This window comes from Suricata suricatta, chromosome 9, assembly GCF_006229205.1.
Source record: "Suricata suricatta isolate VVHF042 chromosome 9, meerkat_22Aug2017_6uvM2_HiC, whole genome shotgun sequence".
Lineage (NCBI taxonomy): Eukaryota > Metazoa > Chordata > Mammalia > Carnivora > Herpestidae > Suricata > Suricata suricatta.
Genome location: NC_043708.1, coordinates 38,684,731 through 38,707,401, shown reverse-complemented (window position 1 = coordinate 38,707,401; position 22,671 = coordinate 38,684,731). Strand labels below are relative to the sequence as shown.

Sequence of the window (22,671 nt, the reverse complement as noted above, 5' to 3'; positions counted from 1 at the left end):
TAACAGGACAATAACTCTTTATAAAGGTCAGGGAATTGAGGGGCACCTGGGTAGCTTAGTCGGTTAAGCATCTAATTCTTAATTTTGGCTCAGGTCATGATCTCACAATTTGTGGGTTCAAGCCCTGCTTCCAGCTCTGAGCTGACAGTGCAGAACCTGTCTGGGATTTTCTCTCTCACTTTCTCCCCTTCCCCTGTTCATGCTCTCTGTCTCTCTCAAAATAAACTTTAAAAAAATGAAAAATAAATGAAAAGGTCAAGGGCATTGAATAATGAAAACTGAAGAACTGCCATAGATTGGAGGAAACCAAAGAGACATGACAACCAAGTATAAAAGGTGGGATTCTGGATTGGATCTTGGACCAGGAAAAGGACATGAGTGGGAAAACTAGTGAAATCTGATAAGGTCTGTAGATTAGTTAACAGAATTCACCAATGTGAACAGCTCACACAATCAACAGGAAGGCTGGAAATCCAGGCTCATAGAATGACTCCATGGAGGGCTGAGTGGTTAAAATCACAGGCGTTGTCATGACATTGGAATGTATTAGGGTACCAATGCCCTTCTGTTACCTGGGTCTTACTGGGCCCTGGATGTTCCTGCTGCCATCAGAATGGATTCTAACTAACTATTCCTACTGCTTTGCTGCCCATGATTACATCAAAAGCCCCAGGAGGTTGGCCAAACTTATACTGCCTGCCTAAACCTTAATTAGGAGAGTTTAAAATAAGCATTGGCATGTTTCACTTTTCTAGGTGAGAGCTATGGCCTTCCCACTAAGACTTCCACAGTGGCAAACAAAAGAAAAGCATTCAGATATTGGGCAGCTTGGTTGGTTAAGCTTCTGGCACTTGATCGTGAGCTTGAGCCCTGTGTCTAGGCTTTGGCTGGGCCTAGAGCCTGTTTAAGATTCTCTCTCTCCCCCGTTTTGTCCCTCCCCCACTCTCAAAAATAAAACGAAAAAAAGTGGGCAGCTGAAAGGTGACAAAGAAGCAGTATATGAGATGATTTAAACTATTTTATGTTTTTTACTGTATTTATTTTGAGGGGGAGAGAGAGAGCACAAGCAGCAGAGGGACAGAGAGGGAGAGAGATCCCCAAGCAGGCTCCACATTCAGCTTGGAGCCCAACACAAAGCTTGATCTGACAACCATGAGATCATAACTTGAGCCAAAATCAAGAGTCAGATGCTTAACCGACTGATCTACCCAGGCGCCCCTAACCTATTTTAATGGAGTTGAACAGAAACATTGATGTTTATCTAGAAGTTTTTAAAAAGTGGCTTCACTATTAGATGGTTATAGTAAACTATGGGAGTTGTTCTTTTTGTCTGTCCAGGTAATTTCCTACTTCTTTCTTCAGATTCCTTTGGGAAACTCTTCTTCAACTCTTTGTTAGTGTTAGGGCTGATGATGATAGGGGTAGGCACACAGGACCTGAAGTTGAGATATGGACACTGGGAGAGTGATTTATTTCTTCAACTGCAATTCTTAACTGGGAGGATGCCTCTGAAGGCATTTGTAGTCTTTTTTTTTTTGGATGCAGTCTTAGGATCTACTCTTGAACTTCTCAGCTACGTGAATGAATACATCTTTTAGGGAGTTCAAGTTCTGACATTTGCAACCAAAAGTATTCTTACATAGTGTAAGGCATAAGATCTAGACATAATAACTGTTTTGAGTTCTAACAAAGAGGAATGAAGAAATAAAGTTCCTCCACTTCCCATAGGGGTGGGAAGGATATTGGGTCATCAATTATAAAACAGATGAGTTTTGAAAGTAAAGAAAATGCAACTCCTCTTAGAATTAAAGGAACTATGGCCTGGGGAAAGAAAAGCTGTGAAGTTAACTGCTTGAGAAAGTCAAAAGCAGGAGTAAGAGACCTAGATTAAAGTTATGCCATCAGAAATTCATGTTTGATACAAGAATTTTTTAAAATGAAATAAATGTTTTGTAATGTTAATTCTTTTTAATATTTTTAAAGATTAGAATCTGGCCTGCATCGGGTGGTATAAAGCTTAAATAATGTTGTAATAAAAGTCAAGGGATCCATTGTAGTAAAATTTATCATTACCATTTATAAAATCATAACTTCTCTGGACCCCTTATTTCTCACTTCTAACGCAGCATCTCTAAAACTGTGATTGAACATTGAGTTCGTTTCAGACTACTGAATACTGAAAACAAACCATGGACTGAAGGGGGAGGAGGAGGGAGGGAAGGGGGTGATGGTCATGGTGAGGGATACTTGTGGGGAGAAGCACTGGGTGTTATATGGAAACTAATTTGAAAATAAACTATTAAAAAAAAGAGTTCATTTCAGTCTGACAGTTAACATATATTTTTTGCTACTACCAACATACATGAGCTTAGAAAACATGAAAAGTAAATTTCAAATCATGCATTTGAGCATAACACCATATAATTTGATATTCATCTTCATCTTAAAATTCTTTTTCTAATTGCTTTATGTATTTCATTTTTTCATTGTAGTATACTTTTAAATCTATTGACTAACTCTTCTTTCAACTTTTGAAATCTTTTATCTAGAAATCCATCCATAGCTGCAACCACGTAACACTTCTTTATTGTGTAATAAAATATACAGAACATAAAATTTACCATCTGAACCATTTTTAATTGTACAGATCAATGGCATTAAGTATACAGTATTGTGTAACAATCACCACCGTCTATCTTCAGATCTCTTTTCACCTTGCAAAACTGATACTCTGTACCCATTAAACAATTTCCCCATTCCTCCTTTTCTAAGCCTCTGGCAACCACCATTTTATTTTCTGTCTCTATGAATATGAATTTCATTACTCTCCTATAAATAGAACCATACAGTATTTGTCTTTTTGTGGCTGGTTTATTTCACTTAGCATTATGTCTTCAAAGTCCATCCATGTAGCATGTATGAGAATTTCCTTCCAAGGCTGAATAATGTTCCGTTGTATGTACATACGACATTTTGTTTATCCATTCATCCATTAATAGACACTTAGTTTGCTGCCACCTTTAGTGGAATAATGCTGCTATGAACATTGGTGTACAGATATCTCTTCAAGCCTTGCTTTTGCATCTTTGGGGTAAATACCCAGAAGCAGAATTTCTGGATTATATAGTAATTCTATGTTTAATTTTTTGAGGAACCACCATACCATTTTCCACAGCAGCTGTACCATTTTATATTCCCACATATAATACAAAAGTGTTCCAATTGAGAACTTCTATACATTAAGATGTTTGTGTTTGAATAGTATATTTCAAAAACATTGAAATGATCATTTTCTAAAATGCTAATACAGCTATCATTTTCTAAAATCTAAGTGTTCTCATTTGTATATCACACAGAACTGCAATACTTTATACAATTATTTTTCTGCATCTACACCTTGAACATTTTCCATGATATTACAAAGCCCAAAAATATCATTTTAATGTCTGTATTATATTCAACCAAAGGGAAATTTTTTCTTAATCATTGAACATTTGTATATTCAAGTTGCTTCCAACTTTACGTCATTAGAAATATGCAATAAGGATGTATGTTCATAAATCCTTTTTCTTCTGAGGGAAATGCTTTCTGTAGGAAGGTATTAGTTAAAAAGTTTCCACATTTTTAAGGAATTGTTGGCAAATATTACATTGATTTCCAAAGGGGTCATAACAGTCTGTATCACACTAGCAGTCTCACCAGAGTGACCTTGACAGAGGCGGTTATCCTGCCATGCCCAGCTCTCATTCTCTAACAAGCTGTCACCTAGTAAAAACACAATACGTGTTTACTCATTTAATTCATGAATGAGTAAGAATGCTATTTAACTGAATCTTCACCATTACCCAATCTTATTTTGTTTGCTAATTTATGATAGGGCATTTTAGATGGCTTTAAAGTATTTTATTTTTTTTTTAATTTTTAATGTCTTATTTATTTTTGAGAGACAGAGAGAGAGAGACAGCACGAGCAGGGGAGGGTCAGAGAGAGAGGGAGACACAGAATCCAAAGCAGGCTCCAGGCTCTGAGCTGTCAGCTCAGAGCCCTACGTGTAAACTATTTTAAAGCAATAAAAAATTTGGCTTGCATATCAGAAAGCCTGTAAGAAGTGACTCTTGCCAGCATGAAGGTCTTTCTTGGTATTTAAACATTTTCCTATCTGTAATATAATTACAGATATGTAATTTAGTTACATTCCTAGTGTAATTTCCCTCAATTATAATCTTTCATCCTAAACATAAAATAGTATTGTGGGATCACTTTCCTTGTGGTATTGGGTAGATTTAACCTTTATTTAGCATTTATGTATCAGCAAACAAAATAGTGTCAGCCATCCTCCACTCATCATAACCAAAATGTAACTGGCTCTAAGTTTTCTTGTTCATTTTTCTTGTGAATTTTCTATCCATTAAACTGTGGGTTCTTTGACATTAAACAATATTTATCATCTTTGTATAAAATTTTGCATAGTAGGAGCCTATTAATAAATATTTTTGGTATATATATTATGCTATATATTTATCTAATTGAGAATTGTAAAGAATCATGATAAAAATAAATTATATATGCATTAAAATACACATTGAAAATACACCCTCTTCATGTACTAGAATAAAATTATCAGATACAAAGGAAGATTTAAACTATCCTGATATTCAGTGTAGTATTCAATTCTTCATGGGTTGCAAATTATAATGAGAATGTTATAAAACTGTCAAATTCTTCCCAAAGCAATCTTCAAGTTAATCAACACAGACAATCATTCTTTTCATTTCTGTGGCAATAGGTAAATTTTAAGCAATATCTTTTGATTGGAGTTGTCTTGAAAATTGCTTAGTTGGAGGCCTTATTTTAAAATGCAACAAGCCTGAAATATTAAATGTAATTTGTCATGCAGCCTGGAGAAAGAATGAAGCATTTGGTACATTTTTCCTAATTGTTTCTGATTGCTGCCTGGGTAGCTCCAGCTCTTCTCCATCTTCAAAATCACCTTCCAGGGCTTCAACATCTTTAACCATTACTTTTAATCAAAGAGGCTAAACATAAAAGAACTTGACTATTGTGTAGCAGGAATCTTAACAATACTGGCTTTAACATTTTTATTTAATTGACCTTAAAGAGAGAGCCCTCAAAAGGTAAATTGTTAATGAATTCTGATTAAAGTGACAAATTACCTAATGTTAACACTGACATAAATCACTGTCCCAGGAAAAAGTGGTCAATACTAAAGTCGGCAGAATTTAGTTTTCCAATGATAATCATGTTTTGTTAAGTCCTGCTTAACAATAAAGTTCATTCTTATATTTAATGTGTGGTTACTTAGAAAACTTATACACCTTAAAAATTTACATGAATTTCCTTCACACTAAAGAGCACTGTTTTCTTAAATTTCCACTAATGTAATCTGAACTTCTCATGTCCATTCATCCAAGAAGGAAGAAATCACTTATTGAGATAATGCTTTGATAAGGAGGTGACGAAAACATTTGGTCTAGCAAACAGGGATTATGAAAAGAGGACAAAGTATTTGAGTGTTCTCAGGTAGGACTGCTTTTTTCTCTGAACAGAATGAGTCATTTTGAAAGGAGGTGGCAGTGGATGGGATATTAGGGCTATAATCAAAAGGAAAGGAAATTAGCTCAGGGCCCTCCCTGTTCACTTTCTCATGAAGCAAATATTCACTGTATGCTCCAGAAGAAAAGGGAATAAAAATTCTTCCTGAGGTATTTCACATCACATTCAAACTAGTATGTTTAAGATGTACAATATTTTTGAAGAAAATGTTGGGGAAAAGAAACAGAGATTTAAAAAGAAGTCTTTTCATAGAGTAAGTATGACTTTTAGGATTTCATGGTTGAATGTTCTAGACCAGAGTATATTTAGGCATACCAATGATAGAAGAACAAGTTACACAGGGATCCTGACTGAATTGTGCAATTAAAAGTGTATGCCTCTAAGCTAATTGGGCAATTCAGAATAAAAATATTTCATTTGATTTTTTTTCAACATAGAATATGAGTTTTATTTTGCTTGGTTTTATTACATATGTTAGGTCATATGTGCCCTTAAAAAACCTTGTCTCTAAAATTTTTTTCATTATTGTTGCCAAGAGAAAAAGTTATAAGGAAAAAGATTTACAGGAGAAAAAAAAACCCATAGGCTAGTTTTATATAAACAAATAAGAATGATCCATGGTTTCTTTAAGTTTTTATTAATACTGGTTAACATACAGTGTAACATTTGTTTCAGGTTAGAATTTAGTGACTCAACACTTAACATACTCCATACTCATCACAACAAAAGCTCTCCTTAATCCCTATCCCTCCACCCACCTCCCTTGTATCTTAATATATGTTTGTTTCCACAAGTTAATGCATCTCTTTCTTGCATGCTGCTCTTTGTTGTTACATTTTCCACTAATTACAAAGTATATTAGGAGGAAAATTTCTATGTAAAAATATGAATCCAATATTTGGCTTGAAACTCATACGCAACAGAATTTTAACTTTGAAGATTGATAATTATTCTAATGTTCATTTCTGTACTTTGGTTTTCATTGAAACTAAAAGGATAAAAAGCAGCTCTGGTAAAAAAAAATATAATTACTGGCATAAGTTTTATTAAAAACTGTTGTACTTTAAAATTATATTGTTAAAGATGAGCCAGATATGAACATTTCTTCTGTTAACATTTAGTTATTGCTGGTTCATAAAATAGGATTCCCATATATTTTATTTTACATGTTATATATAACATACACTTTGTATACATACAAGTATTTTACATGTACAAATATCTGTATCAAAACACTAATACATGTAACCTTTACATATGCACTAAAAATTAAAATTTTATATGCAACGTTACAAAGAAATTCTAATAATCTTGATAATGTATATATAAATTCAGCAAAGGTTCTCACTTTCTATAAAATAAACTCATTTAAAGGATTCCTACAGATACATCACTGAAGTGGTCCATATTCTGAGCAGTCTCTGATTACCAGAGCTCAAAATTTACCAATACACCAAATAACTTACTGTAATTTTCAACTGAAATATAACATTTAAAAATAACATTTATCTCCTTGTGAAAGCATCAATACTATAACCTCTTACTCATAGAAACTAAAAACTACATATTCCAATTATTTTCTGGATAAAGGAAATAATATAAAAACAAAAATCCACTATGCCACTTTTCTTGTTGTATGGTAGCTTGGTGGGTTTGGGGGGGTAGAGATTTTTTTTTATTGTCAATTTAGTTTTGTATGTAATTTTATACTTAAGTATTATAAAAGCAAATACGTATTGTTAAAAATACATTAACAGCACAAAAGAGTAATATAAAAAGTAAAAGTTCCCCATCAAATCCCAAATTAACCTTAACTTCTATCATAATTCCTCATGTAGCCTTCAAAACTAAGCATGTACAAAGCATGCTCATGCATATATCTACCTCCTTTTTTACTTAACCTTTCCCTATTAAAGAATGTTTTGTATTTTGCTATTACAAACACTCTACGTACATCTTGGTACAAATATTGCTGCATACTTAGGTGAGAAATCTGTAAAGGTGGGATAACTAAAGTATATTTCTAGACATGAATTTCTGTTAACTGCAAAGCCAAGCAAAATTTCAAAGTGTACCTCCAATCTACTATGCCACCAACACTGGTTATTATTGTGGTTATTTATATTTTATGTATAAGTTTTGTTGTTGATATTTACAGTTTATATATAAGGTCTTTATTTGTGTTTGTGTGTGTGTGTGTGTTTTGTGTATGTATGTATGGGTTTTCCCCCCCCAAACTGTGGCTTCATTTACCATAAATATTTACCTGTGAGTGACCTCTAGTTTTCATATTTTTAAATATATTAAACTAAAGAGGGCATCGTAATTTAAGCTATAGGAAGTAATTCTAACCAGTGTGGACTTTTCCATTCAATAGCAATAGTACCATCATGAGTCTGGAAAGATTGTGAAAAGGTATATAAACTTTCCTCTACCTTTAGACAAATTATACTAACGCCTTCTCCACCCTACCCCCACACACATTCAATTACAATTTCAAACAAAAATCTTATAAGGTAACCTGTTCATCACACTTCTTTTTTTCTTTAATTTTTTTAATGTTTTTTTTTTTTAATTTATTTTTGAGAGAGAGAGAGGCAACATGAGCAGGGGAGGGTCAGAGAGAGAGGGAGACACAGAATCTCAAGACAGGCTCCAGGCTCTGAGCTACCTGTCAGCACAGAGCCTGATGCGGGGCTCGAACCCATGAACCGTGAGATCATGACCTGAGCTGAAGCCGGATGCTCAACCTACTGAGCCACCCAGGTGCCCCTCATCACACTTCTTTATATGTTCATTCCACAGGAAAGTGAAGATAATGTTCACATGATCCTAAGCAGTTGGTACATTTATAAGTAAACGAGTTAGCAGGCAAATGCCAGGAAAAGGACATCTAAAAACTTCAGCTTTAGCTTTCAAAATGAGTATTAAGACATCCTTGGTAACAGTGTCAAGAGAAGAGGTTAATTTATGTTCCAATCTTGGGGCAGGACACTGGGAATAAACACTATGAAATCTGCATAAAATCTGCATAGTCAGCTCTATTTATGTGTACCAAAATGAAGGGAAATCACTGTCAGTAATTGAGATCTATGTGTACCTTAATTTTTTGTAAAGAGTCAAATGAATATGCATATGGATATTTACAGAGTTCAATCATTCAGTGACAGCTATATTCACAAACTCTTATGAAATTTAACATAATTTAAAAAATGAAACTCTAGCCTTTTAAGTATTCCAATTTAGTGATTTTCAGTCTACCAAAAATTCTACTGTGCTCTTTTCAAATATCTAAAAGAAGTTTCCAGTGGTGACAACTTTCTAAAATATTAAACACCCCTGAAATTAAAATTCTAATCTGTGATCTGTGAAGTTACTGATGTGAAATAATGAAATTTAAGAACTATATGAGAAAACTAAAAAAAATTTTTTTTGAGAGAGCAAGAGTGAGCAAGTTAGGAGGGGAGGAACAGAGAGAGAGACAGCGGGAGACAGAATCTTAAGCAGGCTCCACACTGAGCGTAGAGCTCAAAGCAGGGCTTGATCTCAGGACTGTGAGATCATGACCTGAGCCAAAATCAAAAGTCAGATGCTTAGCTGACTGAGCCACCCAGGCATCCCTTAAAAATTCTTAAAACCAAAATCTGAGAAATTCTATCCTTTCCCCTGTATATTCTTCAGAAATTAATATATATTTCTCAGAATTATCATTTAAAATATATTGTAATTTGCAACAAAGTTTAAAAACCAATTAATTAATTAACAGCAAAGCTGTGATTATGGTACACATTATTTTATGGTCCTAATTATGTATGTTTACCTACTATGAAATTTTTTCTATATTAAAGGAAGTTTTGATATTAAACTTTATAATTAACAACTGGTCACTCCTTGTCTTTAATTTTATTGCAGTGTGGTTGATATACAATGTTACATTAGTTTCAGGTGTACAACACAGTGACTGGACAAGCTCCAGTTATACTACACTCACTGCAAGTGCAGCTACTGCCTGTCACCATACTACCCTATGACACACCATTGACTAGATTCCCTATGCTGTGCTTTTCATCTGTCACTTATTTATTCCATAAGTAGAAGCCTGAATTCCTACCCTTCACCCATATTGCCCACGCCACTCTCCCCATCCACTCTGGAAACCATCAATTTGTTCTTCGTATTTATCAGTTTGTTTCTGCTTTTTGGTTTTTTTTTAGATTTCACATGTAAGTGGGAAAACGTGGTATTTTTCTTTCTCTGACTTATTTCACTTACTGTAATACCCTACTCCTTGTCTTTAATAGCCTCATAACTCAATATCACCCAACCCATATGCCCGTAAACACACTAAAACTGCTACTCACCACATGCCCATTCACATGGTCTTCATATACATTTAGATGCATATGTTTTGTGACATAAAGAAATCAGATGAATTTAAATGAGCCATGTAAGCAATAGACCATCTCATTTTACAGTCCCTTTTTTCTCTCCTGATGGTTTTCTTCATGTTCACTAATATCCAAATTTTGGCATTCTCTTTCAATCTCACGATTCCAAATAGCTCCTCCCCCCCCCCCCCAAGTTGCTTCATGCTCAGCGTGGAGCCCTATGCAGGGCTTAAACTCAGGACCCTGAGATCAGCTGAGATCAAGAATCAGACGCTCAACCAACTGAGGCACCCAAGCACCCCTCAAATAACTTTCTTTTTCTGAATGTAGAATACTCCTAAATCTCGATGTCTTGACCTATCTCCCAAGGTCCAATCCTACATTTGCATCTGGACATATCCCACAAATCCTTAAACACAGAATGCCTCAAAGTAGATCATCTTTCTTTCCAAACTTATTCCTGTGCTTATTTTAGGGTTCCTCAAATTTGTGGTCACACAGCTTGAAGGTTTGGCTCATCTTTTTTTTGTTTGGTCTCCTTCTTCCTCCACACACCCCAACCCTGATCCAAACCTTTACCGAATCTTAGCTCTTCTATTGCCTTGCCCTGGAAGCCCAGCTTTCAAATTCTCTGCAGCCACTTCTCCACTGAAAATCATCGTACCCTTTTTGCTACAGCTCTGCATTATTTTCAGAGTCTATGAGAAATGGGGCAGAGTCAGGCTTTTATAATTTTGGGTTTGTTTGTTTTACTTTATGGTAAGAGGAGTAACTTGAAAATGGGCATCACCATTCCACAAAAACAGGTATGCTGTGATAATGACCGGGTAAACATTTTCTCTGGCTGAAGAAGCAGCTCCAGATTTTTGGTAGTGTTTTCCTGTATGTCCATCAGCAGCGTTAACAGGAAAAAAAAAACAATAAAAAAACAAAAAACAAAGCGCCAAAACAACCCAATTTTTTGTTTAAACAACAATAAAAGGATCTTGAAAACGTACAGATAAATGCTCAATTCTAAATCTAATTTATTTTACTTTTCTGCAGCTCAGATTCCTTATATTTGAAATGAGAATAATAAGCTATGTCCAAGGTTAAGACTAAATAGGGTCCGTAGGTACCTGACGTCTGCTCTAAATATTTGTTATTGGATGAATGGTGCTCCCCTACCTGAGATACCTCCTTTCCCAGATCTTTACCCAGCGAACTTGTACTTATTTTAGGTCTCCAGCGCCTGTTTATCACACACTCTGTAATTACTGAGGGCCTTGTTAGTCTCTCATGACATCTTAGTAAATTCCTTGAGAGGAGAAACCACGTGTTTGACTTTGTCTCTGCAGCAGTAGGTGTGGTTCCTGACAAACATCCACTACTGCAGTAAACGCGGAACCAATACTTTGTATACACAAAGGCCTGGTACCATGACCTTTACCCAATTTCATTCAGAGTGCAAGCTAACCAACACATTGGGAAAAAGAAAAAAATTGAACAGCAGGTGTCACACAACAAAAATATTCTCCTTGAATTACATGCAATTTAAGATGACAAAAAAATGGCGCCTCTCCACATAAAGACAGTAGCTCATTCTCACTAAGCACGTAAGCTGTGCCTCACTGAGCGACTTCGTTACCACACTACGCCCTGGGTGAGGAAAGTTTTGTCTCATTTTCCACGATTTGGAAACGGAGCCCCCGGAAGATAAGGTAACGCCCAGATCACACAAGTAGTGAGCTGTGATGGCAAGATTCCAACAATTTGGGACTTCCTACGTCCAGAGCCTGCACTGTTCATCACACGTGGACTTCGGGCGACTGCAGGTGCCTCAGAGATGCTTAACGTGGTACCCTGACCCCTGATGACCAAGGCGGTCTTCCTCAAAGCGAGGGAAACCGTAGAGACGGACGGAGAGTGCATCTCCCCCTCACACTGAACTAGTTCTACCCGCTGTGTCAGGCATACGCACGTCAACTGAAACTGCACGGGGTTTTCTTCCCACAATAAACTACAATAAATAACTGACAATAAACTACACCTTCTCTCTGAATAGAGTAAGCCTTGGTTTTCTTTTAATATTCACACACACACACACACACACACACATTTCCTTACGGGCTAAAAACCTAGGTGCTTGAGAACTAAGCCGTCACTCCCAGTGAAGCCAGAAAACAAAAAAAGGCCGCATGTATAGTTTTGAGGTAAAGAGACCCAAACACCACTGTCCTTGAGCACTCAGAAGTTCCGACTATTCGGAATTGCTAGTGTCAATCACGCGGGAAACAGAAGGGCCTTAATACTGACAAACCGGCTTCGGAGTTCTTAAAGAGCCTCTAAATCATCTGAGACCAACTTCCAATTTAATGCTCTAAGCGGCTGCCTTGGAGACTTCCAAAGAGCAATCCAGAAGAGGTCCCAGAACATGAGTAAGAAATCAAACCTCATGGAAAACGGAGGCGGTGGGCGCGGGGCATGTAACTTTAAACTAGCAAAACTCGGGACTTTGTGGCTACCTTCCAAAGATTCCCGGGTCCTTAAACTGCCAGTAAGTAGTATCAGTGGGCCAGGGCATTCCGCTCCCCTCCCCACCCCGGCAATTAGGATAGGGGGCTTTGCCTTATTTTATTAACAGATAACCTTCCTAGTAGCATGATTCAATGATGGGCATTTTGGTTCCTTGTACTTAAAAATGCAGCCACAAATCCACTCAGGGAGAAAAAGTATGCAATAAAGGGCAATAGCTAGGGCGTATATCCAGTTCTGAATCCTCCAAGCTGAAGAGGACGTATGAAGTACCGCTAAGTATTTATTACCGTCCGTGTGCCGAGTGGTGATGGACAAACTGCGGATGTGGTTAAGGCAAGTGGCGAGACCCCAGCGGTTAAAGTCACCCTACACTTCAGAGAGGGCGGACAGACCTCGGGTAAGCCAACGCTCGCGAAATGGCTGCCGCACGTCAACCGGCCAGAAAGCACAAGTCCCTCCCTCGGGCACGTCACGTCACCAGGGAAACGGCGCTTGCGTAGGGGCGCGGCCAGGGTGAAAGTTCAGGCCTGGTCCGGAGACCCCTGCGCTTTAGTGAAAACCTGTGGGCGCAAGGCGAGGCCGGAGCCCAGGAGTCTCCCACGGCCCAGGCCCGGAGTGAACAAAGCTCTTCCCCAGCTCCGCCTCGCTCGGCCGGCGGTGGGGTAACCGCCCCCAAGCGAGCAAGATTCGGGGGCGGGGCGAGTCGGGTGCCCGAACCGCCCCCGGGCGCGATCTCGGTTCTGCGGCGGTGGCGGTGGCACCCGCTGGAGTTGACGTTAGCCATGGAAACGCGGAGCTGGCCCGGGCGCGACCTCGGGGAGCTGGTTGCCTGGCCGCTACAGCTTCTTTGCCTTCGCATTCGGGTCGCAGGCAGCCTCCGGGCGGGATCGCCCAACCCGGGTTTACCTGCAAAAATGCGGTCCCTGGGATTCCTTCGCCTCTGCCCTTGGGTGACTCGAGGTACGTTCGAACCCGACACCCACCTGGGGACTTCTTGGTCATCTTAATTTCCAAGACGATGCAGAGTCACGTTGTTGCGGTTTCAGTTGCTGCACATTTCTTGTTCTTCGTTATAAAACCTTCAAAAGCGATTATTACACCTTTTAGACAGAAGGTGAATTCAGTGGCTAGAAGAATCAATCCAATGTGACTTTATGTATTTTTTTAGAAGACTACTTTAGCTTGTTGAGTTACAGCGTTGTTGTTTTATTAAGTTTATTTGTTTTGAGAGTGCGAGTGCAAGAGCGGGGGAGGGGCAGAGAGGAGAGAATCCCAAGCAGGCCCCAGGCCATCAGCACATAACCCCTTGTGGGGCTTGACCCCATGAGCTGTGAGATCTTGACCTGAGATCAAGATCCAGAGGCTTAACCGACTGCGCCACCCAGGGGCCCCCACAGCGCTTTGTTTCTAAGAGACGCTTGTCAGATGGAAAATGGTCCTTTGGGTCTTGATTTAGTGATGCTCTTGTTACACCAATACAGTTTACAAACTGCGTCCCTGCGATAGTCCTGTACTCTTTCCTCATTCCCAGCGAAACCACTTTTGCCCCAGCTTGGTCATCGAACGGCCTCCAGAACACGAATAAACTCTTTTCCCGCTGATCTGCTTCTTTTCAAACTTCTGTCAAGGACTGTGTTTCCTTCAATGAAATCTACAACAGAGGGTATCAGACTTGTGAATTGATTATCTGCTCTTTACCAATTGTTTCTCTTGTATTCAATTATATTAAGTATGTTCTTTATGTTTGTTTTGTTTTGTTAAACCATTTTTTTAAAGTTTATTCATTTTGAGAGAGACTGAGACAGTGTGAATGGGGCAGGGGCAGAGAGAGAATCCCAGGAAGGCACCTGGCTGCCAGCATATGCTGGGCTTGCACTCCTAAAACCTTGAGATCATGACCTGAACCAAAACCAAGATTCCGAGGCTTAACTGAGCCACCCAGGTGCCCTAGATCATTCTTATAATTAGGGCACAGACCATCCTTTATATCGTTTGGTGTCCACTGCCGCCCATGCCAAATCTCCAAACTTTTATCATAGCATCCAGAGCCAGACTCCATGAGCAGACATTGCCATTTTAGTAATTTACCTGGGGCACCCGTCAACTACTCCTAAATTTCCTATAGTTATTAGTAGATAATACCTGGTCAGGGAACTTTTATGTTTCTTCTTCTTTTGTAAAAACTAATATTAACACTGTATGTATGTATTATTCACTAACTGGAATTTAAATTTTTAAAAGTTGAAAAAATATTACAAATTTCTTAAAGTGTATAATTCAGTGGTTTTTAGTATATTGACTGAATTATACAAGTATTACTGCAGTCAATTTTAGAACATTTTCATCACCCTTAAAAAAGGCCCTTAAAAAAAAAAAAAGTAAAAAGCGGGGAGCACCTGGATGGCTCAGTCGGTTAAGCGTTTGATTCTTGATTCTCACCTCAGCTGTTATCTTAGTGTCATGGGTTCAAGCCTCACATTGGGCTCCCTGCTGGGCATGAAGCCTACTTAAAAAGAAAAAAAAAAAAAGCCCTGTACTCTTTAGAAATTACTGCCTACCCCACTTGTCACTGTCCCCACCAGCCCTAGGCAAACATTAACCTATTTTCTGTCTTTATAGATTTTCATCTTCTGGACATTTCATATAAATGGAAGCATACAATATGTGGCCTTTTGTGATTATCTTCTTCAATTTAGCATTATGTTTTCAAGGTTCATCCATATTGTAGCATGTATCCGTACTTCATTTTTGTTTATATCCTAAAAGTATTCCATCGTATGGGTATACCGCATTTATTTAATCTAATGGACATTAAGATTGTTTCCACTTTTTGGAAAATTAATGTTTCTGCTATGAATGTTCATGTACAAATTTTTGTGTAGACTAATTAATGTTCTCATTTCTTTTAGGTAAATGCCTAGGAATGAAATTGCTAGATCATATGGTAACTCTATGGTAACTCTATGTTTAGCGTTTTTAGGAACTGCTGGACTGTTTTTCAAAACAACTGCACCATTTTCAAAACTACTTGCTGGTTCTATTTCCTCCACCACCTCACCAATAGTTGTTGTTTTCTGTCTTTTTGATAACCAGTCAGGTGGATTTGAAGTAATACCTCGTTGTGGTTTTTGCTTTGCATTTCTCTAATGAATGAGTAATTCATTATTTGTGGAATCTTGTCTTGTGTAGTTGATGGCTCTTTGTATATTATCTTGGGGAAGTACCTATTATAATCCTTAAAACTGACTTATTTGTTTTTGTCACTTGTTGAGTTGTAGAGTTCTTTGTATATTCTAGACATAAGTTCCTTGTTATGTATATGATTTGCGAACATTTTTTCCCATTCTGTGGGTTGTTTTCATTTTCTTGATGGTGAGAATCTTTTCTTCTAGACACTTTGCCACTTGTGTTTATCTCTTATCAAGGAATCCGACGTGCCAGTATCCTCATGCTGGCTTAGTTAACAGACATTTCCTATTTTGACATTTTGGAGATTCCTCTCAGGCCCACTCTTCCCTGAAAACTATTTCTCCCAAATTATTCTTTCATTTCTCTAGCCCCAAAAATAAAATTGCCTTTCATTAGTCAATGGCTTGATATGATTGAAAAACTCAGCCACCAACTGACACTGTGTGTGGATTAAGTCAGTATTTTTGAAAGAAAAACTGGTTGATCATTTTGCATTTATAATTGGTAAGATGTGTGCAGTGTGGGAAAGGTAGATCGGGATAGAAGTGTCAGCTGGCCTGGCACATTTGTGATGCGCTGATGTGACCTTTGGCTATTTTTTCCCATTTTCGTTTTCCAAGACTAATGGAATGCTAACAATTTCTATTCTAGTGTTATACATTTGGGAAGGGTGAATCATAGAACTGACAGCTCATTGTTCTACCTGTGAAGCTTTCCCACTATCTGTAATAAAAAGATCCTTTGATCTGTCTAGTTACCCTTTCCATCCAGTCATAGTTTTCTCTATAAACTAATTCCTGTGAATTTACCGAAAACTCTTAGATTCAAAGACCTTCCCCAAATACTGAATTCGAATAAATACCATTTTGTTGATCGGAGAGATGTTTTTGTGCTTGTTCTTTTGTTTTAAGACTCTTTTTTTTTTTTAATGTTTGTTTTTTTTTTGAGAGCGAGGGTTTGTGTGCATGAGCTGGAGAGGGGCAGAGACAGAGGAAGAGAGCGAATTCCAAGCAGGCTCCATGCTGTCAGCGCAAAGCGTGATAGGGGTTCAAGCCCAGGAACCATGAGATCGTGACCTGAGCCAGTCAGATGCTTAACTGACTGAGCCACCCAGGCACCCTGAGAAGTGAACACTGTAAAAGAAAAAGAGGCAGAGGACACAAGGCAATTTAAAAGGAATTAAATGACATTTATCTCCATATACACACATATGTATAGTGAATATTCTCAGAAAGATAGACCATATTAATGAAATAATAGGATTCTATAAAAAGTAACATCCAGGAATTAAATTTGTATTTTTAGAAATTAAACATATGAGAGCAAAGACTTAATAAAATTTGACAAATATATTAGGAGATAGTAAGTTTCCTGAAATATACAAAAAAATACAGTTGATGCACAGTGCAGAAGTGCTCAATATATGTGTGTAGATTCAGTGTCACCTCATACCTGTTAGAATGGTTATTATAAAAGAAAAGGAATAAAGAAAGAAAAATTACAAGTGTTGGCAAGGATGTGGAAAAATCAGAACCCTTGTGCACTGTTGGTAGAATGCAAAAAATTAAAAATAGAACTACCATATGATCCAGCAATCCCACTTAAGGGTATATATCTGAAAATATTGAAATCAGAATCTCAAAGAGATATTTGCCCTCCCATGCCCATTGCAGCATTGTTTACCATAGCCAAAAAGCAGAAACAGCCCATTGTCTATCAACAGATGAATGGATAAAGAAAATGTGGTATATACATACAACGGAATATTATTTAGCCTTAAACGGAAGGAAATCCTGCCATGTGTGATCATATGGATAAGCCTTGAAGATACTATGGTAAGTGAAATAAGCAAGTTAGAAATGGACAAATACTGCATGATTCTACTTATATGAGGTATCTCTAATTGTCAGACTCCTAGAAACAGTAGAATGAAGGTTGCCAGGGACTTGGAGGAGGAAGAAACAGAGGAGGAAGACTTGCTATATAAAGTTTTAGTTGTACAACAAGAATAAGTTCTAGAGTTACCTGGGTGGCTTAGTCGGTTAAGCGTCCTGCTTTGGCTCAGGTCATGATCTCATGGTTGGTGGGTTTGAGCCCCGTGTTGGGCTCTGTACTGACAGCTAGCTCAGAGCCTGGAGCCTGCTTCAGATTCTGTATCTCCCTCTCTTTCTGACCCTCCCCTGCTCGCACGTCTCTCTCTCTCTCTCTCTCTCAAAAATAAATAAAAAGCATTAAAAAATTAAAAAAAGAATAAGTTCAAGAGATCTGTATGACATTGTGTTGTTATTTAATACTGTATTAAACACTTAAAAATCTGTCAAAAGGGCAGATCTCATTTTCAGTATTCTTACCATTAAAAAAAGTCTGAATCCAATAGAACAGAACAAAAGTTAACCAATGTGATTAAAAACAATTAAGCTTTACTAAACAAAATTCATACAATTGGCTAAGGAAACCACAAATTTATTGTAATCCCCCAAACTGCCACTTTTTGTTTATTATTATTATTATTATTATTATTATTATTATTATTATTTCCTTTACAGGATTTTTCAGGTTGGTTTCTTACCTGATTCCTGCATTTAAGTTGAAAAAATAGGAATTCCCTCCTTGGACAATGCCAGATTGATCTGTTTCACATCCTTCTGGATAATGCTCAAATTCCAAATAAAGCAGCGTTTCTATGGCTATTTTGTTGGCTCACTTTCAGAGTAGCATATGAAAAAAACATACGGCCAAAATCAATGTTGATACCGTCTTTATCCCTTACCCTTTATTTTCACAGCATTCCCCTCCCCCTAAACCTGGAGCCATTTTTCATTTTAACATGTTGGAGACTGCAGCCATACAAATGCATCAGCCTGTTTAGGAATTGTCTCTAAGAATGTATGTCAAATCCTCATTCAGGAAGTAAGTTTTAATTATCCTGAACTTATTTTCTATTTTAGTAATCCAGATTAGGATTTAGAAGATCTCTCTGGGGGTAATGGGTGGCTCAGTCAGTTGAGCGTCTCACTTTGATTTCGGCTCAAGTCACGATCCCAGGGTCATGGGATCAAACCTCATATACAGATCCTTGTATAGCGTGGAGCCTACTTTAAGATTCTCACTTTTTCTCTCTCTGCCCGTCACTCACTTGCTCATGTGTGTGTTCTTTCTCTAAAAATAGGAGATCTCCGGGGCGCCTGGGTGGCTCAGTCAGTTAAGCCTCCAACTTCGGCTCAGGTCAGCTCTCACGTTTGTGGGTTCGAGCCCCGTGTCAGGCTCTGTACTAACAGCTAGCTCAGAGCCTGGAGCCTGCTTCCAGTTCTGTGTCTCCTTCTCTCTCTGCCCCTCCCCCTCTCATGCTCTCTCTCTGTATTAAAAATAAATAAAACATTAAAAAAAAATAGATCTCCATATATACCTATAAAAATATTTTTTTAAATTTCCAGGATCTGTAATTAAATTAAATCTCACAGTGTCAGTTTATCATGATTTTTGCTTTAATAAATTTCCAGTTTCTGCATTATTTCCTGTAAAGGAAATAATAACGTATTTATATATGTTTAATGTTTTATTTATTTTTAAGAGAGAGAGAATGTGAGTGGGAGAGGAGCAGAGAAAGACTCTTAAGAGAATCTGAAGCAGGCTCTGCACTTACAAAGCTGAGCCAAAGTTGGACACTCAACCACCTAAGTCACCCAGGCACCGCTGTACAATCCTCTTTTATCCTTAAGATATTAGAAAAAAATACCCATACTAGAAGTAAGCTTCAGCAATCTGATATACTTGCTATTTGTCAAATTTCCCTCATAATCTTTTTCCTTATGTAGCTTTATTCATGACATTCCTCAATTGGTATCTCTTTTCTAAGTTTATTGATTTATTTTGAGAGAAGGAGAGACAGAATCCCAAGCAAGTAAGCTCCGTGCTGCACTAGGTGCAGAGCCCATTGCAGGTCTCTAACTCACAAACCTGCGTGATCACAACCTGAGCCGAGATCAAGAGTCAGACACCTAACTGACTGGGTCACTCGGGTGCCCCTTAATTGGTATATTTTTTAAATTCTTCTTGGCTTAGCTTAATCTTTACGATTGTAATTGAAGCCCAGATCAGTATTTCTCAAAGTAATTAACACTACACACATGGTCAGTTACTAGATATAGTGGGAAAGTTGGGTTCCCTGTTCAAGTAAGTTTGGAAAATTCAAGTGATACATTTTAAGCGGGTTTGCAGTGGTGGTTTTTTTTTTTTTAAACTTCAAAGATGTCTCAACGTCTTTAGTTTGCTGATATCCACTGTGACTCTTCAAGATGACATCTAGTGTGTTATTTATCAAACCTCTTTGACCCTTTTAAGAAACATTGTGTAGGGCAAATAATTCTGTATCCTTCAGCCTTTCTTTTAGTATCCCATGAAAATAATTCAGATCTGTCTTGAGGGGACTCAAATATGATCATTCTCTTCATACATCGTGATGTGCTTTCACTTCTTTTGTGATTGCTCCTGCCTTATTTTGACTCTTGTACCTGCTGTTTTATCTTTGTTTTTCACTCGTAGTATGAGCTAGCTCCTTCTTCCTGACAAAGAAGGAAGTTTAAGTGTGGCATAGGATAGGGAGCAAATTAAAATTGAATTTCTGTCGCATTAAAGTTCTATAGCCATTTCCTTCTCCATCCCAGAAACCCAGCCATCGATTTCCCTCAGCCTCACCCTTTTCCTATAATGCTTTGGGACATACTGATCTTGGCAAAATCTTCTCTGACCCAATAATAAAGAGAATAAAGAGTTTGCAAGTTTATTGTTATAAATGGGGCAGGATGTGCAGGAAGAAGGTTTTCAAAAACAGTAATTACTCCCAACTTCCCTTTTAAACAGCAGATTAAAAACATTTTAATCATCTTATTTAAGGTATACATTAATGCATTACATGCCTCTCCATGCCAAGGTATTTTACTAAATATTATAGAGAATCAGAAGTGTCTCAAGATTTGGCCCCAGCCCACAAATAACGAATGAGTAGAGAAAATAAATACAGATGAAAAGGTAACAGGTAAACATATGAACAATACAAGATATACCCTAGGTTGATACATATTACAAGATGAGAAGTATGGACAAGCAATGTTTGTTATACAGAGAGAAGAGAGGCACGGTTCGACCTAAGAATTCTGGGGAATTTTCAGAAAGGATTAGACTGAATCTCCAAAGTTGACCAAAATTACTAATCAGGGAAGGGAAGAAAGGACATCCTAGAATGCAGAGAATATGAGCAGAGACACGCAGAAGGAAAAGGGCGAGATGTGTTTGCAGGGCAAGGGGCTGACAGTTCTAGAGGTCATTTGATAATGTGAAGAGGTGTCAAAATATTCTATGTAAAATACACAGACACACAGTTACACTGTGCTATGTATGCTGTCTAGAACTTTTTACACCTATACAAATCATGTATACACACAGGTGTATATACTGTTTAAAAAATGCAAATGGGATCATCAATTGTGTTTATTTTACTTTTCAATATATCATGGCATCTTTTTGTTTCCATATCAACAACAGATCTTTACAGCATTTCACTGTTTTGAAATATAATCACAATATTCCATTGAAAGGGTAAGAACATTTGAACTAAACTCTACAAAAGATTCAGAAATACTAAAAGATAAATGAATATGGATAGTAACATGAAGCTAGATAATCTGGCTATAAGGTGTCTTCGGTTTCTGGCTTTCTTGCCCAGCAAGCCATTTCACCTTGTTTCTCATTTGCCTCAGTGGAACAGAAGGGACCAGCTTTTACCTAACTCCCTGGGAAAATTTCAGGCACTTCCAGTCTCTTGAAAAAGTCCAGGCCAGACATTCAAGTTCATTTTCCTTTCTCATGGCATCTTCTGTAGATAATTGAAATCAGAATATTTATACCTGCTCGCAGGAGTTTGCCCTTACTTACCCTTAGGCCTCTACGGAACAATCATACCAGAATAGAGTACACTGAGCCTGACGGACATAAGCTCAGTCAGAGGGAAGGGAGGCAGTCTCTTCATTTCTTGAGACTGAACCATCAGTGACTAAAGTTCCATTTGGCCCTGCAGTTATGTTATTTTGTGAGTATTTGCACGGCTACCATGTAAGTAAAAGCTATGACTTATTCTGTGCAGAACTAAGCCCAATGGCTAGAAGATTAAATACGGTCAGTGTTTACAGTAAAGAACTTCATTCTTAATAACGACTCCCAAACCTTTCATGGTGCCTGAAAGCCATCTGTAGGGTTGATACTGGTCAGGTAGGACTAACTTTCAGAAAGACCATTTTAAACTGAAGACAGAAGAGGAAAGAAAGAAGAAAAAAAAAAGGCTGTTTTAAGGTGGCTTTAAATGTATGTGTGTGGGAGGGCAAAATACATACAACATTTACTATCTTAACCATTTTTAAGTGTATAGTTCAGTGGTATTAAACACCTTCACATTATTGTGCAATCATCACCATCATTCATCTCTGACTCTTCTTGTAAAAATGTATACCCATTCAACAGTGACTGCCATTCTCCTCCCTCAGCTCATGGCAACCACCATTCAACTTTCTATGATTTTGACAACTCTAAGTACCTTGCCTTACTGAAATTCTGCAGTTTTTGTCTTATTGTGATCGGCCTATTTTACTTAGCATACTGTCCTTAAGGTTCATCTGCGTTGTAGCATACTACAGGATTATTTTCCTTTTTAAGGTTGAGTAGTATTTTGTTCATCTCTTCATCCTTTGATGGACACTTGGATTACTTCCATGTTTTAGTTACTGTGAATAATGCTGCTATGAACATGAGTTACAAATATCTCTTTGAGACCCTGCTTTCAGTTCTTTGGGGGTATATATCCTGAAGTCAAATTCCTACATCAAATGGTAATCCAATTTTTAACTTTTTGAGGAACCACCATACTGTTTTCCATAACAGTTAAACCATTTGATAGTCCTACTAAGTGCACAAGGGTTCCAGTTTTGCACATCCTCACCAACACTTGCTGTCT

At 37.6% G+C, this 22,671-nt stretch overlaps 1 protein-coding gene across 2 annotated transcripts in view; it reads left to right on the top strand.

Moving 5' to 3' along the window:
- Positions 1 to 13,349: 13,349 nt before the first annotated feature.
- The window catches only part of PCNX4 (pecanex 4), a 36,453-nt gene continuing 27,131 nt past the window's right edge, over positions 13,350 to 22,671 (top strand). Inside the window, exons 1-2 of one of the 2 annotated variants that reach the window (XM_029950433.1) lie at positions 13,360 to 13,439; positions 18,454 to 18,578. The gene's annotated coding sequence lies outside the window, so the exon portion shown is untranslated. Of the gene's footprint in view, positions 13,440 to 18,453; positions 18,579 to 22,671 lie in introns of both variants that reach the window. The other variant, XM_029950431.1, reaches the window with a different exon arrangement.